This window comes from Bactrocera dorsalis, chromosome 4 (assembly GCF_023373825.1).
Source record: "Bactrocera dorsalis isolate Fly_Bdor chromosome 4, ASM2337382v1, whole genome shotgun sequence".
NCBI classification, from domain to species: Eukaryota; Metazoa; Arthropoda; class Insecta; order Diptera; family Tephritidae; genus Bactrocera; species Bactrocera dorsalis.
In genome coordinates, this window is record NC_064306.1 from 3,101,860 (window position 1) to 3,124,319 (window position 22,460).

General features: G+C 35.2%; 1 protein-coding gene and 1 long non-coding RNA gene across 6 annotated transcripts in view; one reads left to right on the forward strand and one right to left on the reverse strand.

Moving 5' to 3' along the window:
- The window catches only part of LOC115066554 (uncharacterized), a 75,612-nt gene extending 54,249 nt beyond the window's left edge, over positions 1–21,363 (reverse strand). The window contains exon 1 of one of the 2 annotated variants that reach the window (XR_003846120.2): positions 19,893–21,363. This is a non-coding gene — a long non-coding RNA (uncharacterized LOC115066554). The remainder of the gene's footprint in view (positions 1–19,892) is intronic. The other variant, XR_003846121.2, reaches the window with a different exon arrangement.
- LOC105231954 (serine-rich adhesin for platelets) overlaps positions 1–22,460 on the forward strand; it is a 106,080-nt gene that overhangs the window by 34,902 nt on the left and 48,718 nt on the right. The gene's annotated exons all lie outside the window — the stretch shown is intronic.

The window sequence follows — 22,460 nt, forward strand, 5'->3', positions numbered from 1 at the left end:
GTATATATTATATAATAAAAACAACAATCGCATCAACTGCAACGCAATGATAATGCCAAATTGTGGCACCCGCTGCGCTGCCGGCACGCAGAGCGTATGAAAATCCAACAACAACAACAACTACTACAACAATAATAACAGCGCACAATCATGGCAATAACAATGGCCGCCCGCTGGTGCTTTTATAAAGTTGTTAGTCTCGTCTCGACGTGCCACGAATTGTTGCCACTTGCCGCTTGCCGCTTGACTTGCAACACTGACGTGAAGGGCATATGCAAGCAGGTCGGTGGTACACAATCATTTTACCAGCTGATGCAGGCACTCCGCTCAACACAAAAACACACACATGCGCCCACAAACACTCAAGCGGGTGAAAACATAAACAAAAACAAAATGGCGCATAAAAGTAGATAAATATCTATGTGTATGAAATACAGCTGCCACATATTATGTAGCAGCTTGTTGTTGCTTATATGCTCAGGCTAATGCCTGCTAGTGTGGGTGGCAGCAGCAGCTAGACACGTTTTATAGCAGTTAGAGTCTCTGCAGAGCGAAGGGAGATTAGGTGGAAGTCATTGTACCCAGCAGGAAATCCTAAGGGATGCAAGGATAAATTGTTATAGATAGAGAAATGGTGAGGTTAGGGCTATTATAAAATTATTTTGATATAAGCCACATATGCGTTATATTTTTTTGGTGTAGACAATAACTAGTCACAGGGTAATGAGTTTGAGTCCAATTGATGATAGTTCAAAAATTACTTTAAAAATGTTGCTGAACTAATTTTTAACGAGCCAATTTAATATTTTGAATTTATATTACACAAAAAAATATTTTATTATTAAAAAAAATACTGAAGGATAATTGCTCCAAACAGCTTTTTGGCACTAGTTAGCAGTTAATCGAAAATAAATGAATTTCAATCAATAGAATGTTTTGAAAAATATTTTGCAAGATAATTGTTGGAAACTAGTTTCTTTGGGACTAGTTAGTTAGGTCAAAAAAGGATGGATTTAACACATTCATGAAAATTTAAAACTATTTTCAATACAATTTTCCAAATTTTGAAAAATTTCCAATATTTGAAAACAACAGAATTTTGCAAAAGAATTTTTCTTTTTTCTTTATGTTTTATGTTTTTTGTTAAAAAAAATAATTTTTAATTTTCTTTCAAAAATAATTTGAAAATTTTATAAAAATTACAGCAGAAGTTTTTAAATTTTTAATAAGGAATTAATTTTTGATTTTTTTTTATTTTATAATTAAATTTTTTTTAGTTTTTTGAATTATTTGGAAAAAATATTTAAATAATAATTAAATACACAAAATTGCCAACCAATCCTTTAGTACTCAATCGAAATTAGTCAAACTAAACCGTTACGAACCAAAATTCACAAGAAACCAGTCAAAATTTTTAAAGCAGACAATTTTTTTAAGTTTGTACTGCCTTTCTAATCAAAAATACATTTTTTAACTTTTAATCAACTTAACATAACTTTTTACCTGGGAACTAGTCAGTCAACTGGTTTTAAAAGCACTAGTTCGCTAACTTTTTTCTTAAATTCAATGTAATTTTACTATAATGTGATTTTTAAGTAGTTTACTATAATCTAGTTCACAGCTAGTTCGGTTCTGAACTAGTTTCTAATTAACTAGTTGCGAAATTTTTGCTCAAACCACAGCTTCTGCATATTATAGCTTGCTTTATTATACACCTACATATACCGTTAGAAAAGCAAAGTGCATCACACACGCACACTTGGGTATTTTCACATACATTCATACAAACATATGCACATATATTTACTGTGCGCCTGTGACCCTAATGCAGGTTTAGTTATCCTTTCCGTTGTCTGCTTAGTTATTTATGCAATTGCGTTTAGTTGTGGTTTTTTGTTTTTGTTGTTCTGGTTTTGTTTATTTTCTCTATTTTTCCCATTCACTGCTTTTGCTTGTTGTTAGTCTTTAGTTCATTTTATTATTATTTACACTACCTCACTCCATCTCTGTCACTCTTGTTGCGCCCACAACGAATACATACACACACCACCCACTTACACACACCAACAGCCCCAAGCTGGATCAGTTTCATTGTCAAATACGCCATAGATCAGATTTGTTGCAACCACAACATGCGTCTCTATGTAGGTGCAACGAAACGTGCAACGCCTGCAAAATTCCAACCAAATGTGTGTTGACTGCTTTTAGACTCGGCTCTTGTGCTTAGCTAACTGTTCATGGCTGTTGGTTTAATTTAATGGAATCGCTGACAGTGACCAAGAATGTCTACTCGACTCGCCGAGGGGCAACGTGTGGGCGCATATTATTGTGTGGATTGAAGTGAGGAAACTACCAGGGACATGGAGAGTTGTTTTTTTTTTCAATGGGAACTATGGAGAAGGAAGTTAAAGCAGCTTGAAAGAGGGTATTAAGGGTATAGAAGAATATTAATATCAACTCAGTTGAAGTCTTTTGCTCATCTACCATCCTTCGAGTTACTACATAGAACTTTAACTAAGCCTAGTCAAATCACAGGACCATAATCGGCAAAAAATCCGGTTCGTTCCGGCCCAATACTCAACTGTCTTGGAGGATCTCTTTAGATCTGTTTCCTGTTCTGTCTCTGTTTTTCAAGCGAAGTCTTTAACTTCCATGCAGTAGCCCAATAAACATTTAGGTAGACAAATTTCTGTAGTGCACGTCGGCATATTAGAACTTATTTGGTTGGACTGCAACAACTATCTAAATTTTAAGCGAGGTCACCTTCAAAACAATAAATAATCTTCACTAAACACATCATTCGAAGTAAAAACAGAAGCTTTGGATCGTCGCCGTCCATTTGATTTCACTTTTCCTCAGGGAACTGGCACTCCTTCAAGGGACGTCCAAAGCAGACGCTGTCTCAATATAAAAAGGAGAAGGTTTTGTATTATTTTCACCCTTTGAAATACTTCAAAACTTCAAGTTGAATCAGGAATCGCGTTTTTGCAATGTCTTCTGCCATGCAACTTCAATCATTTGATCAAGAAATCAACCGAAACGTAGAAACTTTAAAACCACACTCAGTTACCAATACCCAAAACAAACATTTAGATATCCGAAACTTACATTTAGAGTGCAGATATTCTCCTAAATATACGTGCATATGTGATCTTCAGCTGACTTCAAAGAGAGGGAGAGCTGACGGAAAAGAGGTAGCAAGGACAAAAACGAAGGAATATTCCTAAGAAAAGTACTGAAGCTTTAAAAATTTAAGTACAAATAAATATAAATAAATTTCAAGAGCGGAGAGAAGGAGGAGAAAACCAACACTACAACTTATAGTATTTGTAAATATACATAAGTAAAGGCAAATATTAGTATAATTTCCACAATAGCATCGAACAGTTTAACCCATAAATAATCATTAGCTTAAGCTTTTAAAAGATATGGATGCCACATACCAAATACAACGAATTAGAAAACACACACACATACATATATGCACACTTTAGGTCAATGGATTAAATTTGGTCTAATTTGTGCAAATGCAACGCTGGCTTTCAACTAATTGTCAGCAAGTGACATTTTGAGTGGCGCCATTAATTATATGGAGCATTATATAAATATTTGTATTTGCTTTTAAAGTGGGCATTAATTGTTGCAATTTGTGAGGTGAAAAAATGCAGTAAAATAATTGTTGCAAGTGCAATAAATTACAGTCATATAACGAAACCGCAATCCGTTGAGTACACACATATATTGCTTATACATACATATGTAGAAAAAAAGCTTTTAAATTGAAGTGGGCAACGAGAAAATTTAAAACCATGAACGAAAATTATATACAAAATTTAATTCGACTAAAATTTATTCAAAAGACTGTTAAAATAAAAAATTTAAAATATAAAATAAAAAAAAAAAATTAACAAAAAAAAATTAACGAAAAAAAATTAATCAAAAAATACTAAAAAAAGTAACAAAAAAAATTTAAAAATATTGGGTAGTCGAAAAAATCTTTTCGTATCCCTTCAAACTTTTAACTTATTTTTTATATTGAATGAACTTTAATGAACCAAATATGTACCATTTTGGTCGACCACTTTTTGCCATTTTTCCGCTAGGGACAATATTTCATCAGTCTAAAACTTTTCTGGTTTCTCTGCGAAAAACTGCGACAAGTAATTTCTACAAGCTTCTCTTGAAGCCAATTTTACTCCATTAAGGGTGGTCTGCATTCCCCGTAATAAATGGTGCGCCGATGGTGCAAAATTAGGGCTATTTGATGGATGCATCAAAACTTCCCAGCCAAGCTCTCTAGTTATTGCCGATCCATCAAAGATGTGTGTGATCCAGCGTTGTTCTGATGGAAGACGAAGCTCTTTCTGTTGATCAGTTCTGGCCGTTTTGTTGCGATTGCTTGCTTCAATCTCATCTCATCAGTTGATGACAGTAAAATGTAGAATCAATCATTCTATTAGACTGGAGCAGCTCATAGTGAAGGATTTCTTTCCAATCCCACAAAACACTCAGCATAACCTTTCGAGGCGTCAATACTGGCTTTGCGACCATTTATTGAGCTTCACCACGCTTGTACCATGATCTTTTTCGCACATTGTATTGGATATTGTCGTATTTGATCCACTTTTCGTCTTCTGTTACCATTCCCTTCAACAATGTCATTTCGTTTCAGCAAAGAATCGCAGATGTTAATTCGGTCTATTAAATTTTTCACAGACATTTCATGTGATACCCAAACATCGAGCTTCTTTTTGTAGCCAGCTTTGAACTTAAGTTCCTTAGCGATGTCATGGCTGCTTATATGAGGGTCCTGGTCATATATGGTATGACACAATGTGATTATTAGCATTGGAGACAAACATCTATTGCCAAAATACGAAAAGACTTTTTCGACTACCAAATATTATTATGCTTTTCGGCATTTTCAGTTAAATTTTGCACCATCAAATGCAAATTCTCTCTTGTTGTTTCAATATATGAACAAAAATGTTTAATAATGCTGCCAGTTATTAAAATGTATAATTGTGGCACATACCATCAATAATTTGTAATTCGTAATTTTTAACACGACCAATGGACCTTTCCAAACAAGCATTAAACACCGCAATAAAAGCCTTCCCAAGCATTGCTATGCCGTCGGCTAAAATAAAATGTATTTGAAATTTTAATGGCAGTTAGAAATTGCGCAGGGTTGCACAAATATTTCAAATTGCCTATAAATTTCAAATTTCCATTAGCAAATTAATGTGCAATGAAATATTATTGATAACTGTTAATGCCGAAGCGCACAATTTCACCAATACGCCATTAAATAAATGAAATTTGTATGCGCCTAAATGTAGGCAGCATTTAAAATACGAGCCATTGAAGCTTGCTAATTTAAGCCAGAGCAAATTGAAACAAAATAATTGTTTTTTTACAAATAACACGAATTATAATGGCGCTGTAATGCATGCCAAGCGGCATTATAAGGAATTTTAGCTCATAGGCAATTGTCAGAAAGTGGCGCGGAAATGTAGGCAACATTAATGTAAAATTTATTGAAATTTACATTTGAATGCGGTAAGTCAATGTGTAAAAATTATTGCGAAATTGACTGAAGCGAGGATACCAAGTTTCCACACGCACAATTTCATACACAACACATACCTTTCTGACACTATTCAGGTTTGGATTTTAAAGCATACTTTTAGGTGCGACTTTTTATGGGCGCTCAACTCTCACACAATATATTTTGTGTGATTTACTAACTGCCGAAAGTCGCTACAACTATTTTGCATGATAGTTTATTATTTCACTTTTATCGCAGTCTTCTTTTAGTGGGTGCCGAGATTGGGAGAGAAGTGTTTATGTCTGTGTGGGGTTTTAAGGCCATTTACCGAAATTGCACTTGAGGTCAAAGCCCAGCAAACAGTTGCGCAGGTTTGAAAGTGGTGGAAAAGCGCAAGAAGAGGATAGTAAAAGTGGGTAGGATGGGAAAGGATGAAGTTGCAAGACTATGTGAACGGAAATATTGGCGAGTTTGTTTGGCAGACTGGGTTGAGTGGCAGTGAAACCGCTGCAAGTATGAGTCTGTATGAACATATAGATGAAGCCACCCACATTTATTTTCACGTTAATGTGGCAACCAGTGTAAAATACAGCGATTCACTTTACTGCCCCAAATTCACGCCATGAAATTCACTCAACGAGTTCATTGCACTCGCTTGTGCTTCACTATTTAGTTGGTAAGCCGTAGCGCTGTCGGCGTGGTCGACAAGGTGGTCGGGGCGGCCATGTAAATAATGTCCTTTTTATAGTGTAATGCATTTGCACAGCCCACTTCAGGCGGTCTTCTGCTTTTTTTGTGCACAATTCACCTCAATAAAAATGCAGGTAATGTGCTTTTAGCGGAGCGGCAGCTTGACGGCTCAGCCGGCACACCGCGATATGTAGGTGAAAAGTAAGAAAATGTGTCAGGATTACAACTGAAAATGAGGTTATGGAACGACAGCTAGCAGACGATGGATAAAAGGAGACAGGAGAGAACGATGTAGTAGGTAAAGTGGTTTGTGGACGAAAACGGCGAATGGAATGAAAAAACGAGATATTTTGGAAAAGTGTAGAAGAAGTAAGTTAGTCAGGAAGCTGTGGAAGCCATTTTTGTAGAGCTCCTTGAAATCTTTAATATACAGGATTTAGTAAAACTTTATAGTGGCTCAATAAAATGGGCTCTCTACATTGTCAGACCCTTAAATGGGGTTTGGAAATTCTTAAAAGATTGTAAAAATTAGTTACACTCACGGTTAACCAAGCTTGGCTTCCGACGCTTGTATCTGAACTCAGTTCTTCCATTTTCTATAACAGCATTTTGCTCTCGGGCAATACCACTCGATATGGTGAATCAAATTTGAAGACCGAAGAACCGTTCCATTCCCACGACAGTCGGGTATACGTAATCGGAACGGACCCGGAGTTTTATCTGCCTAGGGATTGCTAACTCGGTCCTTTCACTTACTATGACACCTTTCAGGTCGTGGACAATACCAGTCGATAGAGAAGACAGAGATCACTTTAGACAACAGTAGGTTCCACCCAACCAGAAGCAGCTCTCATTTTTATCCGACTGTCAACTTGACCTCAAAATTATTTGCGAAATTTTTTCTGGCGCCACAACAAGAACAAAGGAATTAGCAATAGTTCCTTCAAAGGTCTCTAGATACCGAAAACATTCGAATGAACCAAGATGAGTTATACGAATCGAATATTTTTTAGGATTTACTAGTTCCCACGCACTTTTCGTTCACAATTAAGGCAATCAAAGTTTTAAGTTTTTTCCGATACAGTAGATGGATGTTCCGAAGTGAAAACTTAGCACTGCCATCTTGACAGTTTCACTTGCAAATTTTCAATTTCTCAGAACCATCCTGTAATGGAGAATTGACAGCAGCCTCAATCAGCGTGCAGTCAAGAACTTTTCGCTGGAAATTTGCGGTTAGTAAAACTTTGGTCCAACCATTAGCCACATTGAATTTTAAATTTCAACAAAAAGTCATAGCTTTCAGCAGAACTACAACTGGACAGCAACAATAACAACAACCACAACAACAATTAATAGAAAGCTTCTATGTCGCTCAACTGACATTTCCATAGCCTTCACCTCCGCACAGCGTTGCATCACGACGGTTTTTCCACCTGCTTATCTATTGTGCGCTTCGCTGTGCCCCCCCTCCGACTCGCTTCGGCTCGCTTCGCCTCGCCACTCAACACATTAATAAATGGAAGTGCAAATTGTTGTAAATTATATAGCAATTTTAGTGCAATTGCACATTACAGCTATGCCACATCTTAGCAGTGCACGTTGGCCTTACCGCCCGCCGTGCCAAAATGCTACTTTGTTGCGCTGCACGGTGAGCGCTGCGGAACGTCGGAGGGCGGTTATTGTTGGAAATTTTGTTTCGTCATTATATTGGAGCGTTTGTTTTTTTAATAACTCTCTAGAAACTAAATGGTTATTGTTGTTTTTGTGGCGACCTGCATTGTGCTCGGTTCGTACCGGTGAAATGTCACGTTCGCAAATGTCAGTAAATGGGGCAAATGTCAATTAAATGTTCTGACATTCAAGCACACACACACATGCACAGAACGCTTGTGCATATTTGTTTCTAGGCATTTGTGCAAGATGAAAGTCAGTGAAACACACACACACCCATATACATAAACATATGTATAAATATATGTATATATGCATGTAGAAAATGTAAGCTTATAAATATATTTATGTAATTACAGTTATAAACAGCATAGAGAGATAATACAAAATTATCACGCCATTGAATTTAATATGTGTATGTGTGTGTTTGTTTGTTTTGGCAGTTCTGCAACAAGCCGCCAGCTGACATGCCCACAGACAGTTATAATTACTACAGTAAATACTTAAGTGAGAAAGTTTATGGAAATGAATTAGTTTACTTAAGCCAAAGTAGGCAGAGGCAGAAGCAAAATAAATGCTACAAAAGCAAACATGTATATGTGTATGTATTGTACGTATATGAGTGTACATAGTATTATACAAATATAATTTTGCTTAAGAAACAAGCAAGATGAGTGAGCTTTAGCTACAAGACTTTTGTAGTGATACGTTAAATTCCTATTTTTTTGGATTCGAGATCCCGACATCTAGGGATTGCTTTACGGGATCCTGATGTAATCAAATTTTATTTTTAGCAAATTGTTTTAAATAGAATGAAGTACGGGAAATCGGAATCCCGAAATTTTGATGTGGCTTTTCGGGATCCCGATATAGCCCATCTTATTTTCAACAAATTGTTTTTAGTGATCCATTCAATTGTTCAAGTATAAGAATTCGGGATACCGAAATTTCGCTATTGCTTTACGGAATCGCGATGTAGCCGAATTTTATTTTTGATCCCGAAATCTCGGTATTACTTTACGTGATCCCAATGCAATAAAATTTTATTTTTATTTTTGTCAAGTTATTTTAGTGGTCCGTTCAATTTCTGAAGTATACGAATTCGGGATACCGAAATTTCGGGATCCCGATACAGTCAAGTTTTATTTTTAGCAAGTTGTTTTTGGAGATCCGTTCAATTTCTGAAGTATAGGAATTCGGGATCCCGAAATTTCGGTACTGAATCCCGATATACACGAATTACATTTTTAACAAATTATTTGCGATTCGATTCGAAAGTTTTGTGCACTTGTGCGAGCTATGTGCCATTTCAACAACAACAACAAGCCTAATGCCAAATTTTCGAACTTTCAACCATTTTAAGGCTTTTTGTATTACAATCTTGGCATGAATATTCGTATAATGCCTTCGGAATAATTCGAACCAATTTGATTTTTAAGACACCAGCAAATCAGGAGACGAATACTGTAAACACGCATGGGTAATAACATAATTTTCAACACTCGGCTTCTAGCGGCTTTAATTGATTAAAATACAACCATGCTTCTTGTTGTTGTAAGCATGAACAACAACAACAAAATTCAAGTAATTACTTTCGTAATCTAAGCCAAAAGCGAGGTAGTGCAAAAATATTTGCTTACTAATCAAAATCAAAGAAAACGCTTGTAATGCGCCTAAAAGTATGTTAATAAATGTTTGCATTATGCCGAAGCAGCAGGTATACACTGTAACGGTAAATGCATTCGTAATTAGTATAGCGTAAATAATTGCATGAATATTTTAAAGCATATAATTATACACAGCTACACACACACACTCAAGACATTCAAATTTATATAATCGACTTGCATAAATTCCACAAGGACACTGTGTTTGTTGGCAGTCGGTTGGCTACATATAATGCACTTATGTATTGAATAAATAAGCTTGCAGTGGTGTTAGTGTAGAGCTGCGGTTCAAGCAGTGTTGGATAACAGATAATTATGGTAGAAAATTAACTTTAATGGGCAGGAATTTGAATACGCTTATGAAGTTATGCAAATAGCTAAGGAGCTAGTAAATGAGGGCACGCAAAAGTCAAAGAAATAAATACTATGTTCTTGTATATTCAACATTTATACAAGCATGAAACTGTACTTGGTAGAATGAATGAAGGGGGAAATACTTAATTTAAAGAGAGTTTTGCTTTCAGTGAACAGACATAGGCTTTGACGGATGTGAGTTTCATATGTGAGGTCAGTATGGTCATATGAGTCTACTGAATTCTTGCTATCAAGGCTTCCTTCCAGTTTGATCAAAGAAGGGCCTGAAATAAAAGGGTCCAGCGGGGTAAGTTTTGTAAGTATTAACGCTCAGTTTTATGAATTTACTGAATTTATATTTCCACTATCGCTGTCAATATTTTCTAAGACACAAAACGTTATAGGAGACCAACATCGAAACTGATGCTGAAGAGCTATCACGTCGAGTTTTAAACTCTCAATTCCTACGGATTTTTAAGGTATCAAGACAGATTCGCTAAAGACCTTAATGCAACACAGTAATCCACCTCCATGGTGCCGCTGTTCTGAAACACTGCTTCCCATATACATCAGACTCCAGACCGCAATTTTGAAAAACAAGTAGTTCAACCAAACTATGAATCCAAAGTCAGTGAATCTTTTATACTTATAAAGCTGTCCTTAGATCATATAGAACGTCAAAATCGTGTACGGATTATGGTTTAAGACCTCATTATATTTTCACCACCGCTGGCTATATTTTCTAAGCCACTAAACGTTTCAGAGACGAAATCGGTTGGGAGCTAAGAAACACTTTGAACCTCAAGTGCTATCACCAACTATCTTAAACAATTTATTAGTATATCAAATGACAGATTTTAAACCAAAGATTCCAAAGCAACTCCGGCCTATGTGGATCCATCTTTAAACTGCCGCTGTCTTCTAACACCGCTTCCTATACACAACAGGCTTCCTGACCACAATTTTTAAAAACAAAAAGCCCCACAGAACAGAATCCGCCTGTCGCTACTACTGTTTGACTTTAACCATTGCTAAATATGGTGCATGGAACAGTCACTTCTGGGTTTGTTGTATGATCCCAAGACGATCTGATTATACAATAGTCAAGAGCTACTCAAACAAAGGAAGCTTCAGACAAATATTGCTAAAGCTTGCTCGACATACTAACCCCTCAGCAGGACCTTCAATGGCTTGATAGCGACTAAAGCCTTAAACTAGAGGCCTACCACAAGGCAAGTGTTCGCACAACAATTTACAAGATGCCATGCCACTAAAGCTGCCGCGCAACAAGCATTCCGAAGGCACTTCCACGCTAATATCGACAATGCAAAGGTAACAAAGGAATGTTGTGAAGATATTTTGGGGCACAAACAGGTGCTTAACAATTGAATACCGCCTAGGTCGAGTGAAGTTGAGAGCCGACAAGTCGCTTGGCTCCAATGTTTGAAAACAAGTAAGCCATAACTAACCCACACACACATACATAGAAACTGTTAAGCTGAGAAGCGAATGGCTTCCCCGAAGTCCAACATCGACGCTTTGTTTATGCTGCCACTTTGAAGAAGCGACCCCACTTGTAAGCTTCATTAGACAATAGCTGCTGTGCTAATACGCATACATACATATGTAGGTTATTACTAATTGCGACATGCAACATGCAATACAGGATGCCGCAATTAGCACAAAAGCATAAGCATATCGAAACATCTCAACTCTTGCATGTAATTGTTTGTGACTTAGGCCGTCTGTCTGGCTGCGAAACATTTTGTGAAACCCGTTTTTTCGGGATTTCGATATTTCGGGACCCGTAGTTTTACGGGACTAATGACGCTGTTATGTTCATTATAACTATAATACGAAAAACACAAAATCCCGAAATCGTAGTCCCGAAATTTCGAGATGCAGAAATGAAATCTTTAATATTTTGCAGCGAAATAAATAAATAAAACTGAAAATATATAAAATAAAGCTTAAAATATCGAGATCCCGAAATCGCAGTACCGAATTATCGGGATGCACAAATTTTTCAAAATCCCCAAGTATGTCATTGTGACGTAATAAGAGTTATTTGTCACCCTTTGCTGATCATAACGGCACTTCAAAGCATGTATGAACATGTAATTCTAACGTTTTCAAGTGTGCTTGAAGTCAAGCACCCGAAATTGGGAGCGAGTATCTCCGTTAACATGTACAAAGCATGCACATCAAAGGAAGGCGGGGCTAACATATAGCTTAACTTTTCCAACTACAGCAAAACGTTGTCATGTTTAGTGTAATCTATGTTCATGACGGGCGCGTCAACATTCATCAGCTCGCCGTCAGCCATATATCCATGTGTGTTACTACTATTTTTGGCAGCCACCAAAACAGCCGCCTTCAATCAGGCCGGTAGAGCCCGGCGCCGTCAGCTGTCCAAACGTCCAACCAGCCATATCTTTTCGTCTTCTGCATCCGTCACTTCCATCAACCGTCCAATGCAGCCGCCTTCGAGTCTAGCTGTAGCTGCAGCCAGATAACATTTGAACGGCCCGTCGCGTCCACTCGTCTACGCGGCCACTCATGCACTCATCCCTACGTCATGTCGAGTGTCCACTTCAGCTATTGCACCCTCACCGCTGCACTCGTTTGGAATTTCCTCAGCGAGGCTTCTGGTTGCACAAGCGAAAAATATTTCCAAGCCGGCTAAATTGGTGTGGAGCCCGCGGGAGCCAGTGCCAAAGCCTTTGTACGCATGCCTATGGTCCGAGTGTGTGTGTATATGGTATGTGTGAACCTTTAAGTGCAGTGTGTTGCAATTTGTATGCGTGCAACATTGCAACCTTCAAATTGCTATCGCAAATGCTTGAAATGCAACATTCAGCCGCGGGAGCTTCATTAGACGGCTCAACTGGGCATTGACTGCGTGAAGAACCGACGCTTGCTGCGCAATAAGCAATACGCAATAATGGACACTGGAGATTAGAGTGCATGTGCGCCTCTCCTAATGCAATGCGTATGTAGGTATGTTACAGCTGCAGCTGGGCACTTCATTAGGCCTAAACAATCAGCAACGGTGCTGGCAATCAGTGGTGCATACATTTATAGGCTTTCGTGCTTCTATCACTACCAGCTACAAGTATGCAATCCTCTTACTGATATGTGCATTTACTGTAGTATGTTTACAGTTTAGACTCATCCAGCATGTTAAGCAAAAGTTGTTGAGCTTACGTCTCATTACGCCATTCAAAAGCGAATCCCACGCGGGGTACGTTCGTGATCAGGGGAAATAGCGCGAAATAATCAATAATCAGCAAACACTATGCATATATCCTTTAAGTCTACGAACATTAGCAGCCCTCTATAAGAGATGATGGCAAAAGTTCCCTCATGCAGTTCGGAATTCAGATGAAAATATTTTAGGAGCAAGGCTGCCTGAAAACAAGATCTCTCCCTAAAACAAGTCTGAAGACCACGGTATGTCCAGTTAAGCAAGAAACTATTTCCTACGAGGCTTCTAGGAATATTTTATGAGAGCTCTGCTTTTCTACCGACCTAGATTTGAAACCTACAGGAACAACGTATCAGCCAGTCTCCAATTAAAAGTAAGACCTCCAGCGGAACACTCTGAATGCAGAGCCTCTAATTAAGTGTTAGTGCACCCAGTAGCGCTTATTATGTTACTACGAAACTATTTGTGGGGCTTAGAATCGTTTTAAAGAGCACAAAGCTGAGAGCAATCACTTAGGATAATGGGCAGGATGTAGGAAGACCTAGGTGGTTGGATGAGGTTTCGTCGATCGACTTTTAAGGATTTTTTTTGCATTTGTATTCGTACCTATTCTAATATCAATACCATGACCATCATTTTTAGTATGCGTCGACCTACATACTACAATTTAAAACCCATTTTTCGCGCCTAAATATATGTTTCGGTAAATTAGTAAATACAACCAAGAATTCAATTTGTATTACTTTCTTTAAATATATTCTTTGCTCGCTCAAGTGCAAAGCCAACTACATACGTACAAATAACAAAGAACAAGTAAGGTAGGGCTAAGTACGGGTGCAACCAAACATTTTATACTCCTGCAACTTGCAAGAATCCAAGCCAGGAAACAACTTGAGGTGAAAAACGTCAAACAGAGGAAGCCATGCAATTAAATATATATATACATATATGTATGCTACACTTACTCGACCCTAACTCAACTATTTTTGGGTGATACATACAACCGTTAGGTGAACAAAACTATTACACTCTGCAGCAACATGTTGCAAGAGCATAAAAAAGTGTCGCCCCAAGTAGGTGAAATCACAACAAACAAACACGAAAGGCAAATACCTAAAAGTGTGACTGCAAGTGCGAGCGGTGAGTGCAAGAAATGGTGTGAAGTGTGTTTTTGACCAAGTTAAGACTCTACGGGACTCAGCACACACATATACATACATACTCGTATGTTAGTACACATACTTAGTGCGTGTTGGCGCTAAAATGAACTTTGTATTTGTTTTAGTATTTACTGCGAAGTATAGAGAATAAAAACAAGTGCGAAATGGAAAAAATTGGAAAAGTTCAGTCGAAGAAAAACTAGAAGAAATAATCAACTAAGTAGGTAATAGTGCAAGGGAAAACATGCTTTCGCTGGCACACACACATACATATGTACCTACATGCATTATGTAAATAAGTAAGTTTGAGGTGTGTTTATGTGAATATATTAAAAAGATTAAAGTTGTAAAAAAAGTTTTAAAAGCGTTTGCAGGTAGTATAGGTATAGTAGTATTTAAATAGTAGTAGTAAAATAGTAGTAGATTTTAATATCCAAGTATTTAATGTTGTCTTTAATAAATGACATTGCTTAGAATAAAAATGGAGTGTAGTTTTAATGGTAGTGGAATATAGTAGTAAAAAAATTAGTAGTATTTTATTGCATTTTAATTAATAAATGAATATTAACAGTACTGATAGGCTTAGTATTAGCAGAAATAAATTAAAAAAAAAATTGTAATAAAAATATTACAACGCGGTAGTAATAGTGAAAAATAGTAGTAGAAAATTTATTAACAAAATTTTTCATTTAACTTTTTAAACATCTTTTATAACCTTGATATTAATAAAAAAAAAGTTTAACATTTTAATATTAGGAATATGATATCACAATATTGATATCAACAAAGAGTAGTAGATGAAATATCAAATTTTCAATTTACTTTATTAAACTTTATTTATTGTAGTAAAAAAATTTAATTGCTTCGCATCAATAAATAATAAATAAATAGAATTATAAGAAATGTAAAATAGTAGTAGCAAAAATAGTAGGTAGTAAAAATGGCTAGTAAAATGTTGTATTTCATATCTTAAAAGTATATTAACAGTAGCAATAGTCTTATCATTAGTAAAAATACAAGTAAAATACTTGGTTGTAACAATTTTAAACCATAATAAAAAAAAAAAAGTATTAGTAGTAATATTTCAACAAGAAATGCCACATCAGCAATTGTGATGGTTATAGTTCAAATCTACAACAGCTAAAGTATTTGATCAAAAAATTAATAGTAGTAGTAAAAATAGTAGTAGAAATATGCTAAGTGTAATACTTTCTAACAGTAAAAGTAACATCACTAGTATATCGTGTTTATAGCATTTGGGATTATAGCTGCTAAAACTACTAATACAAAAAGTAGTAGATAGGCAGGGTTTTTGGGCAAAAAAGTAGGTAATAATCGAAAAATCAAGTAATAACCCCTTTTATTAGTAGAAAGTAACAGTATTTGTCACTAGCTTTAGGCAGTAACAGTATTCAAAATTTCTTTTTATTAAAATCGTTTAAGTTAAAGTATGTAGCAGCAGTAAAAGAAAATTAGCAGTAAAAAATTAGTAGTAGATTTAAAAAAATTAGTATTGGAAATTTTTCGGTTGAAATCATTTATGTAAGCTATAGCATGCAGCAGCAGCATAACCTGCTGCGACGTCGCGTCGACCGAATTTGCTTAAAGCATTGCAATTTACATACCTTTTTGGTGCTTTTTGCATAAATACACTTCCAAGTACACCTGCATGTGTGTGCTACACAACTCGACTTAAAAGTTTTAAGGCTACAAACACACACGCACACATACGTACGCAGCCAGCTGTGTGGCAAGTTATGAATAGTGCCAACTTAATGTCGCTGGAGTCACTTGAGGAGAAACAGAAACTTAGTAACTACTTTTTTAGAGCGAAATGTGCAGGTCAAGTTGCAAGTGACACAAACACACGCACCTACACACACATATAAACTTGCGACCTGCACGCAGACGCACTCGTTCACGTGTAGGTAGCTCCAACGTCTGCAATTGAGCGCAAGTGTTGCAGTGAAGGGGGTCACTGAGGCAGTCAGTCAAGCAGCCAGAAGTGAGCTCTGCGTCACACACACACACACATACACGTATATATACACAGTACTAACAGTAAGTTGTTCGGGAGTTTTAGCACTTTATTAGTGAGGGGTTTCTTATTTATATTTTTCATAAAGTGACGCAAATACCGTTAATTTTCGTGCTTCACGAAGTTGTTTGAAGATTTGTGGTTCACTTTCCTGTTGTGATTTTTTGGTGCACGCAACTGTAGTTGCAAAGTGTGGCTTAATTAAAGTTGAAGGGGCGATATTTGTTAGAATTTGTAACCATAATGGTCAATTAGTGGCAGAAACTTTAGTAATACCTCACGCTGCAGGCGGTGGCCGTAGTTTGGGCTGAATTTAGGTGGAAGTCTTTTTGAGTTGTAAAGTTTCTTCGACTTAAGTTACCGCAGGGGAAAACAAAAATTTTGTTTTGAAAAATTTTATCTCAGATTTTAACTTAACCATATGCATAGTTATCGATTATGTAAATATTATCGATTTATTGTTGATTTCATTTTATCGAAATTTATCGATTACTTGTTTTTCTAGACCATAAAAAGAAATATAGTGAGTTTTAATTTTGCTATCTCGTGATTTTCTGCGATCGATTTTTAAAATATGTTTTCGATAATTTCATTTTATCGAAATTTATCGATTACCTGTTTTTCTAGACCATAAAAAGAAATATAGTGAGTTTTAATTTTGCTATCTCGTGATTTTCTGCGATCGATTTTTAAAATATGTTTTCGATAATTTCATTTTATCGAAATTTATCAACTATTTGGTTTTCTAGATCATAAGAAAATATAATGAATTTCAATTTTTCTATTTCTATCGGTCTCTATCTTATTTAAATTCAGTGTATCGATAATAATCGATTTTATACTAATGTGATTAGACAAATATAAACATAAAGTCAAATATCGCACTAACATCACAAGTATATGGCATTTATCGTTAATTTATTACGTTTTGTACCATAATTTCAATATAAATTCACAAAAATCACCCGTTCCATATTTTTTTTAACTTCCCTTTTATCATTTCTTGCAGAAAATCACTCAGTAAATATACAATTTTTTATTTGTAAACCTTTTTTCTACTTTTTCCTTCCACTGCGCTTTCACTAAGTAATTAATTTGCTGAACAAAGAAAAGCAGGAAAGCCAAATATGTTTTCAAAACGTTTACCCCCCACGTTAACGGCCTACAATTCTTGCTAAAGACAGCCATAACAGCAATCAGCAAATTTCTGTCGTTAAAATTTCTTTAATTTCTCTTTTTTCCTCCACCCGCGACACGGTCCGCGCGACCTACATGTAACGCCAGCTGCCGGGCGGCTGGGGCACTTCAGCGCCGCGCCATTAGTGCATTTGACAAGTTCTAGCGCGCGCGAAATATCGTATCTGCTTCATAAATTTCGGAAGCGCTACACGAAATTCCACTTCATCACTCGGCACAGTTTGTTGTTGGGCAAAACAGGCGCTGAGTTCAGTGTTCCACTTGCTGAAAGGGGAAATTTCAAATTTCACTTATCATTTACAAATAAAATGAATTATGCACGCCTCTCAACTAACACCCCCCTCACGCTACTCCTCCCCCTCTTCCAACGCCGCATGCATGCTCAAGGCAATGCATCATTAAACAACTGTAAGAACGTTGCACGCTCGAGTGGGTCGACAACACCGTTGTACCGTTACAATTGCTGCAACTGCTGTTGGCATTTTAACTATCTCTGCCTGCTGCGCGCTCTACTCTGCACTCTTTCGCCTGTTGCCACCGTACCACCGCTGTATTGCATTGCATCTCATTCTGCGATCTTGCAATTATCCTAGATCTCGCTGTGTGGGATGCAAATTTTTGCAGCTAATTGCAACACTTGAAAAGCCAGATACAGGGGAAAGCGTGCAAGGGGGAGCGCGTGCAAAGGAAATGGCGTAAATGCAAATTTCTCAGAAGTTCTTCGGGCTTGCAAGAAGAAGAGTCAAGCAAAATTTCACAAAAAAAAACATATCAACAACAACTGCTTACACTAGCAATTATCATCAGGCTACCAGTGCAGGGCATAACTGTGTTGCAAATTAAACAATTCAAACTACTGCCGTGCATGCGTATGTACGCAAAACGCCTGAAAGTATGCTAACAGCAGGCGCACGAAGAAGCGCCACACGCTGTGCAGGGCAGAAAAGTTGTTGCTTGGCGTGTTTGCTTTGCAACTCTTTTAGTGGCATATTTTTATAGCATTTCTTTGCAGCTTTTCTTCAAGCTGTTTTTGTTATTGCTATGCCACTGCTCGTTCGAACTCAATTCGAGTCCATGTAAATGCTGATTAAGGCGAACTCCAAGTGGTAGTTGCTTCATTTGCATTAGTTGTTGTTGTCAATCTATGTGTTGCTGTCATTATTATTATTATTATATTATATGCAGTTGTTTTTGTAGCGTTGCAATCACTTTAAATGGCATTAGCGTATTAAACGCCTGAAGATATGCTAAAGAAAGCACACTACAACGCAAAATCTGCATTTCTTAAGAAATTTATTTAAATTAAAAGCGCCAACAGTTGACTGTGTAAGTGGAAATGAAAAGTTAAGCGCTAAACGAAATGCTGTTATATAATCATGATCTCAACTGCGATTGAGTGAGTATGTACTAAGTATGTACGCATTAGCAGTGGACAGAAAATGCGTTGTGTTCAAGGTAGCAAATTTCGCTCTTATTGTCTATTATAATAAAAAATACGAAAGAGCTAAAAACTAATATAACCGATTTAAAACTTGCAAAAGATTTGAAATAAAAAATTAAAAAAATTATATCAATAATTTTCAAAAAAAAAAAGTTGCGAAATCAAAAATTCAACAAATATTAAAAATTTTCAAAAAAAACTTTAGAATTAAAAATGTGAAATCAAAAATTCTTAAAAATTCAAAAATTTTCATAACATCTAAATTTACGAATTTTCAAAAAAATTCAAAAAAAAAGTTTTCAAAATTCAAAAAGTTTCAAAATCCAAATTTTCAAAATAAAAAAGTCAAAGATGTTCATAAAATTTCAATTTGCGAGTTTTCAAAAAATAAAAACTAAAAAAAAATTTCAAAAAAATAATTTTGATTTTCAAAAATATTAAAAACAAAAAATTTCAGAATTTTTAGAATTATAACCACTATCCACATAATTAATTTTAATATTCTAATAAAAAAAAAAATATTATTTAAAATATTATAAAATTTTTTCGGATATTTTTTTTAGTGTTCTAACATTTTTCTGTGAATAGCGGATTAATAAAAAAAATTAGTAGAATCATCAAAGTATTATAAAAATCATCGGAAATAATATTTTTGGCGAAAATTTCTAAGAATTTGCAATAATAAGGAGCAAGGAAGGTGTTAATGTAAGGAAGCAAAAATAAATATTTATACTAAAAAGAATTGCATAAGGAATATGAAGATAATCGTATTATTTCAATATTAAAAATAAAAAGCATAAAAAATATAAAATACAAAAAAATTTAAAAATAATAAATTAAAAAAAAAATAAAATACAAAAATTTAAATAATCAAATAAAAAAATTATTTATTAAAAATTAAAAATTTGTACTCACTTAAAAAATCACAGATATCTGACATAAACGATGACAGCTTTTTGAATGATGAAAAGTCTGCAACAAAAAAAAATAACAATAAATAAAGCTTTACTGAAAACAAAGTTAATAGGCTAGCACCGTTTGAGACATAAATAACACTAGTCCTAGAAATTTTTTTTAATCAAATTATTTAGCAACTAATTTTTATACAGGTTAAAAAAAACTACATTTTCATAAATGCATACTAGTTCACTTTGTGTCGAAAATTGTCTAGTTATGTAACTACTTCCATATGTAACCACATACGCCTTTTAATTTTTTGAGTTTAACAGTAGATATAATTCATCAAATGGTCCAAATTAAGCATTAGTACTTTTGCGGTTAAAATTGAACTAGTTATGGAACTACAACCTAATGTAACCACAGCTTTTTAATAAAAAATCTACATTTCCGCATTGTTATAAGCATTATTATATATTTTACTATATCACTTATTCACAGTTACATACTAGTACCATTTGGGTTAATAAAGTAAGTACTGATGGATTTCAGAAATCAAAAACGCATTTTGCATACACCACTTATTATCGCCATTCTACACGCTACAGACTAGTACCACTTGATTTTACTAGTTACGGAACTACTTTCAAAAGTAACTACATACTCTCCATCAAACATTGCTGCATTTTGCTGCTGCCATTATTTATATCCGTTACTAATGTATGAGCGGCCAAGTAACTGTATAGTGGTTTTACCCACATGTTTACGACTTGAGCAGCAGACACACGCACGCACGCGCTGCCACTTGAGTGCAGCTCACTTGTGTGGTTTAAGTACAAAATGTGTTTATTAAAAATTCTTGACGAAGGTAACATTGCAATCGTGAAGACAAAATACACATAACAGTAAATGTGTGTTAGTAAGATTTATGTTGCAAGGATTATAAGCTTACAGCATTGTGTTTGTCTGCATATGTACCGCCAGCACAGCGTTAGAAAACTCCATGGAAACATAGAGGCGCTCTTTATCTCATTGCAGGCTTTCAAACGCAGCATATGCATTTCCATCCCTTTTTTGTTTGCATAAAAACTCATAAAACTCTTATGGAAATGCATGTGTAATTGCATTTATGAATTATTATTTTCCCGACCACTTACACTAACTCACATTTCCATCACACACAGCATAGCATGTAAATGCTAAGCACTTTAGACCACAGTGGCTGTGCGGAGATAACTGTGTTGCTGCGCTGTGAGGGAAGAGGCCACAAAAACTAAATTAAGCACACGTCATTTAATAATGTGGTTGTTGCTGTTGTCTTGCAAATGAAGTGACTGAAATGTATGCGCTCAAGGCTCTGGCAAGCTGCACTTATATAAACATTTCCCCATTTAAGTTTTTTTTACTGCAAAAGTAATCAAGACTTTTTGTCCTTTGCGGAATGGAAGTCTGCTTAGAAAGCCTAACATATAAAGATACTTCTTAAATGAGCACAAATATGAGCGGTTAATGTAGGCAGCTATGAAATTGTGGTTGTTTAATAAAAAACAAATTAAATACTAGAAAATATAAAAAAAATCTGTTTTTTTTATAAAAAAATTTCCAAATATAGCGACTTTTTTCATTATTTTCACTCATTTTTGAACAGCTGAAATTTTTTTTTACCTTCCCCGAATTCTACTTTTTTTGGTTAAATGAAGCTTAGAATCTCATCTTTCCAACACTATATAGTATGACGCAATGTGGCACAATGGTAACACTGAAAACATACAAGTACAACTGCAACGACATCTATTGACAAAATACGAAAAGACTTTTTAGACTACCCAATATTTATAGTAATTAAAATAATTCAACAATGCTGCACTATTTCGCTCGAAAAGAAATTGCATAAGGACTTCTCATTCGACTTATAAAAAAAAATATATTAAGTAGTATCGCAAATACAACCAGTAATACTGTTATGATTTATATTTTTATAAAATTTAAATAAAATAACACATCACTTAAAAAAAGAATTAAATTACAAAAATTAGTTAAAATTAAAGAAAAAAAAGTTTAAAAATCACAAAAAAACTATAAAAAAAATAACAATTAATAAAAATAAATTTAAATTTATTAAATATAAAAAAATTGTTTTACAAATATTTCAAAATTAATTCTTTTAATAAAAATTTTTAATTTAAAATATTATTAAGAATGAAAAAACAAAATTTAAAACTGAAAAAAATTTAAACTAAAAATATTTAATTTTTCATAAAAATTTAAAAACCAAAATTTGTATGTAGGTAGATAAACTTTTTTTATAAAAATTTAATATAAAAATATTTAATTTTTTTTATTACTACTAAAACTTCACGTTTTTTCAATTAATTCACGTCAATAGCAATATGCACTAATTTAAAAGAAATTAATATTTCCACATCCTTTCCTTGGACGAAGCCCGCTCTCAGCCTTTCGCCGCCTACCGCCCACCGCCAAAACAATGCGTGCGCTGCGCATTCGCTTGCATAATATTGAGCCATAATTGCTGCACATTGACCATAATTGACAGTTCATAACGCTGCTGTCAGCTGCAACACCGCG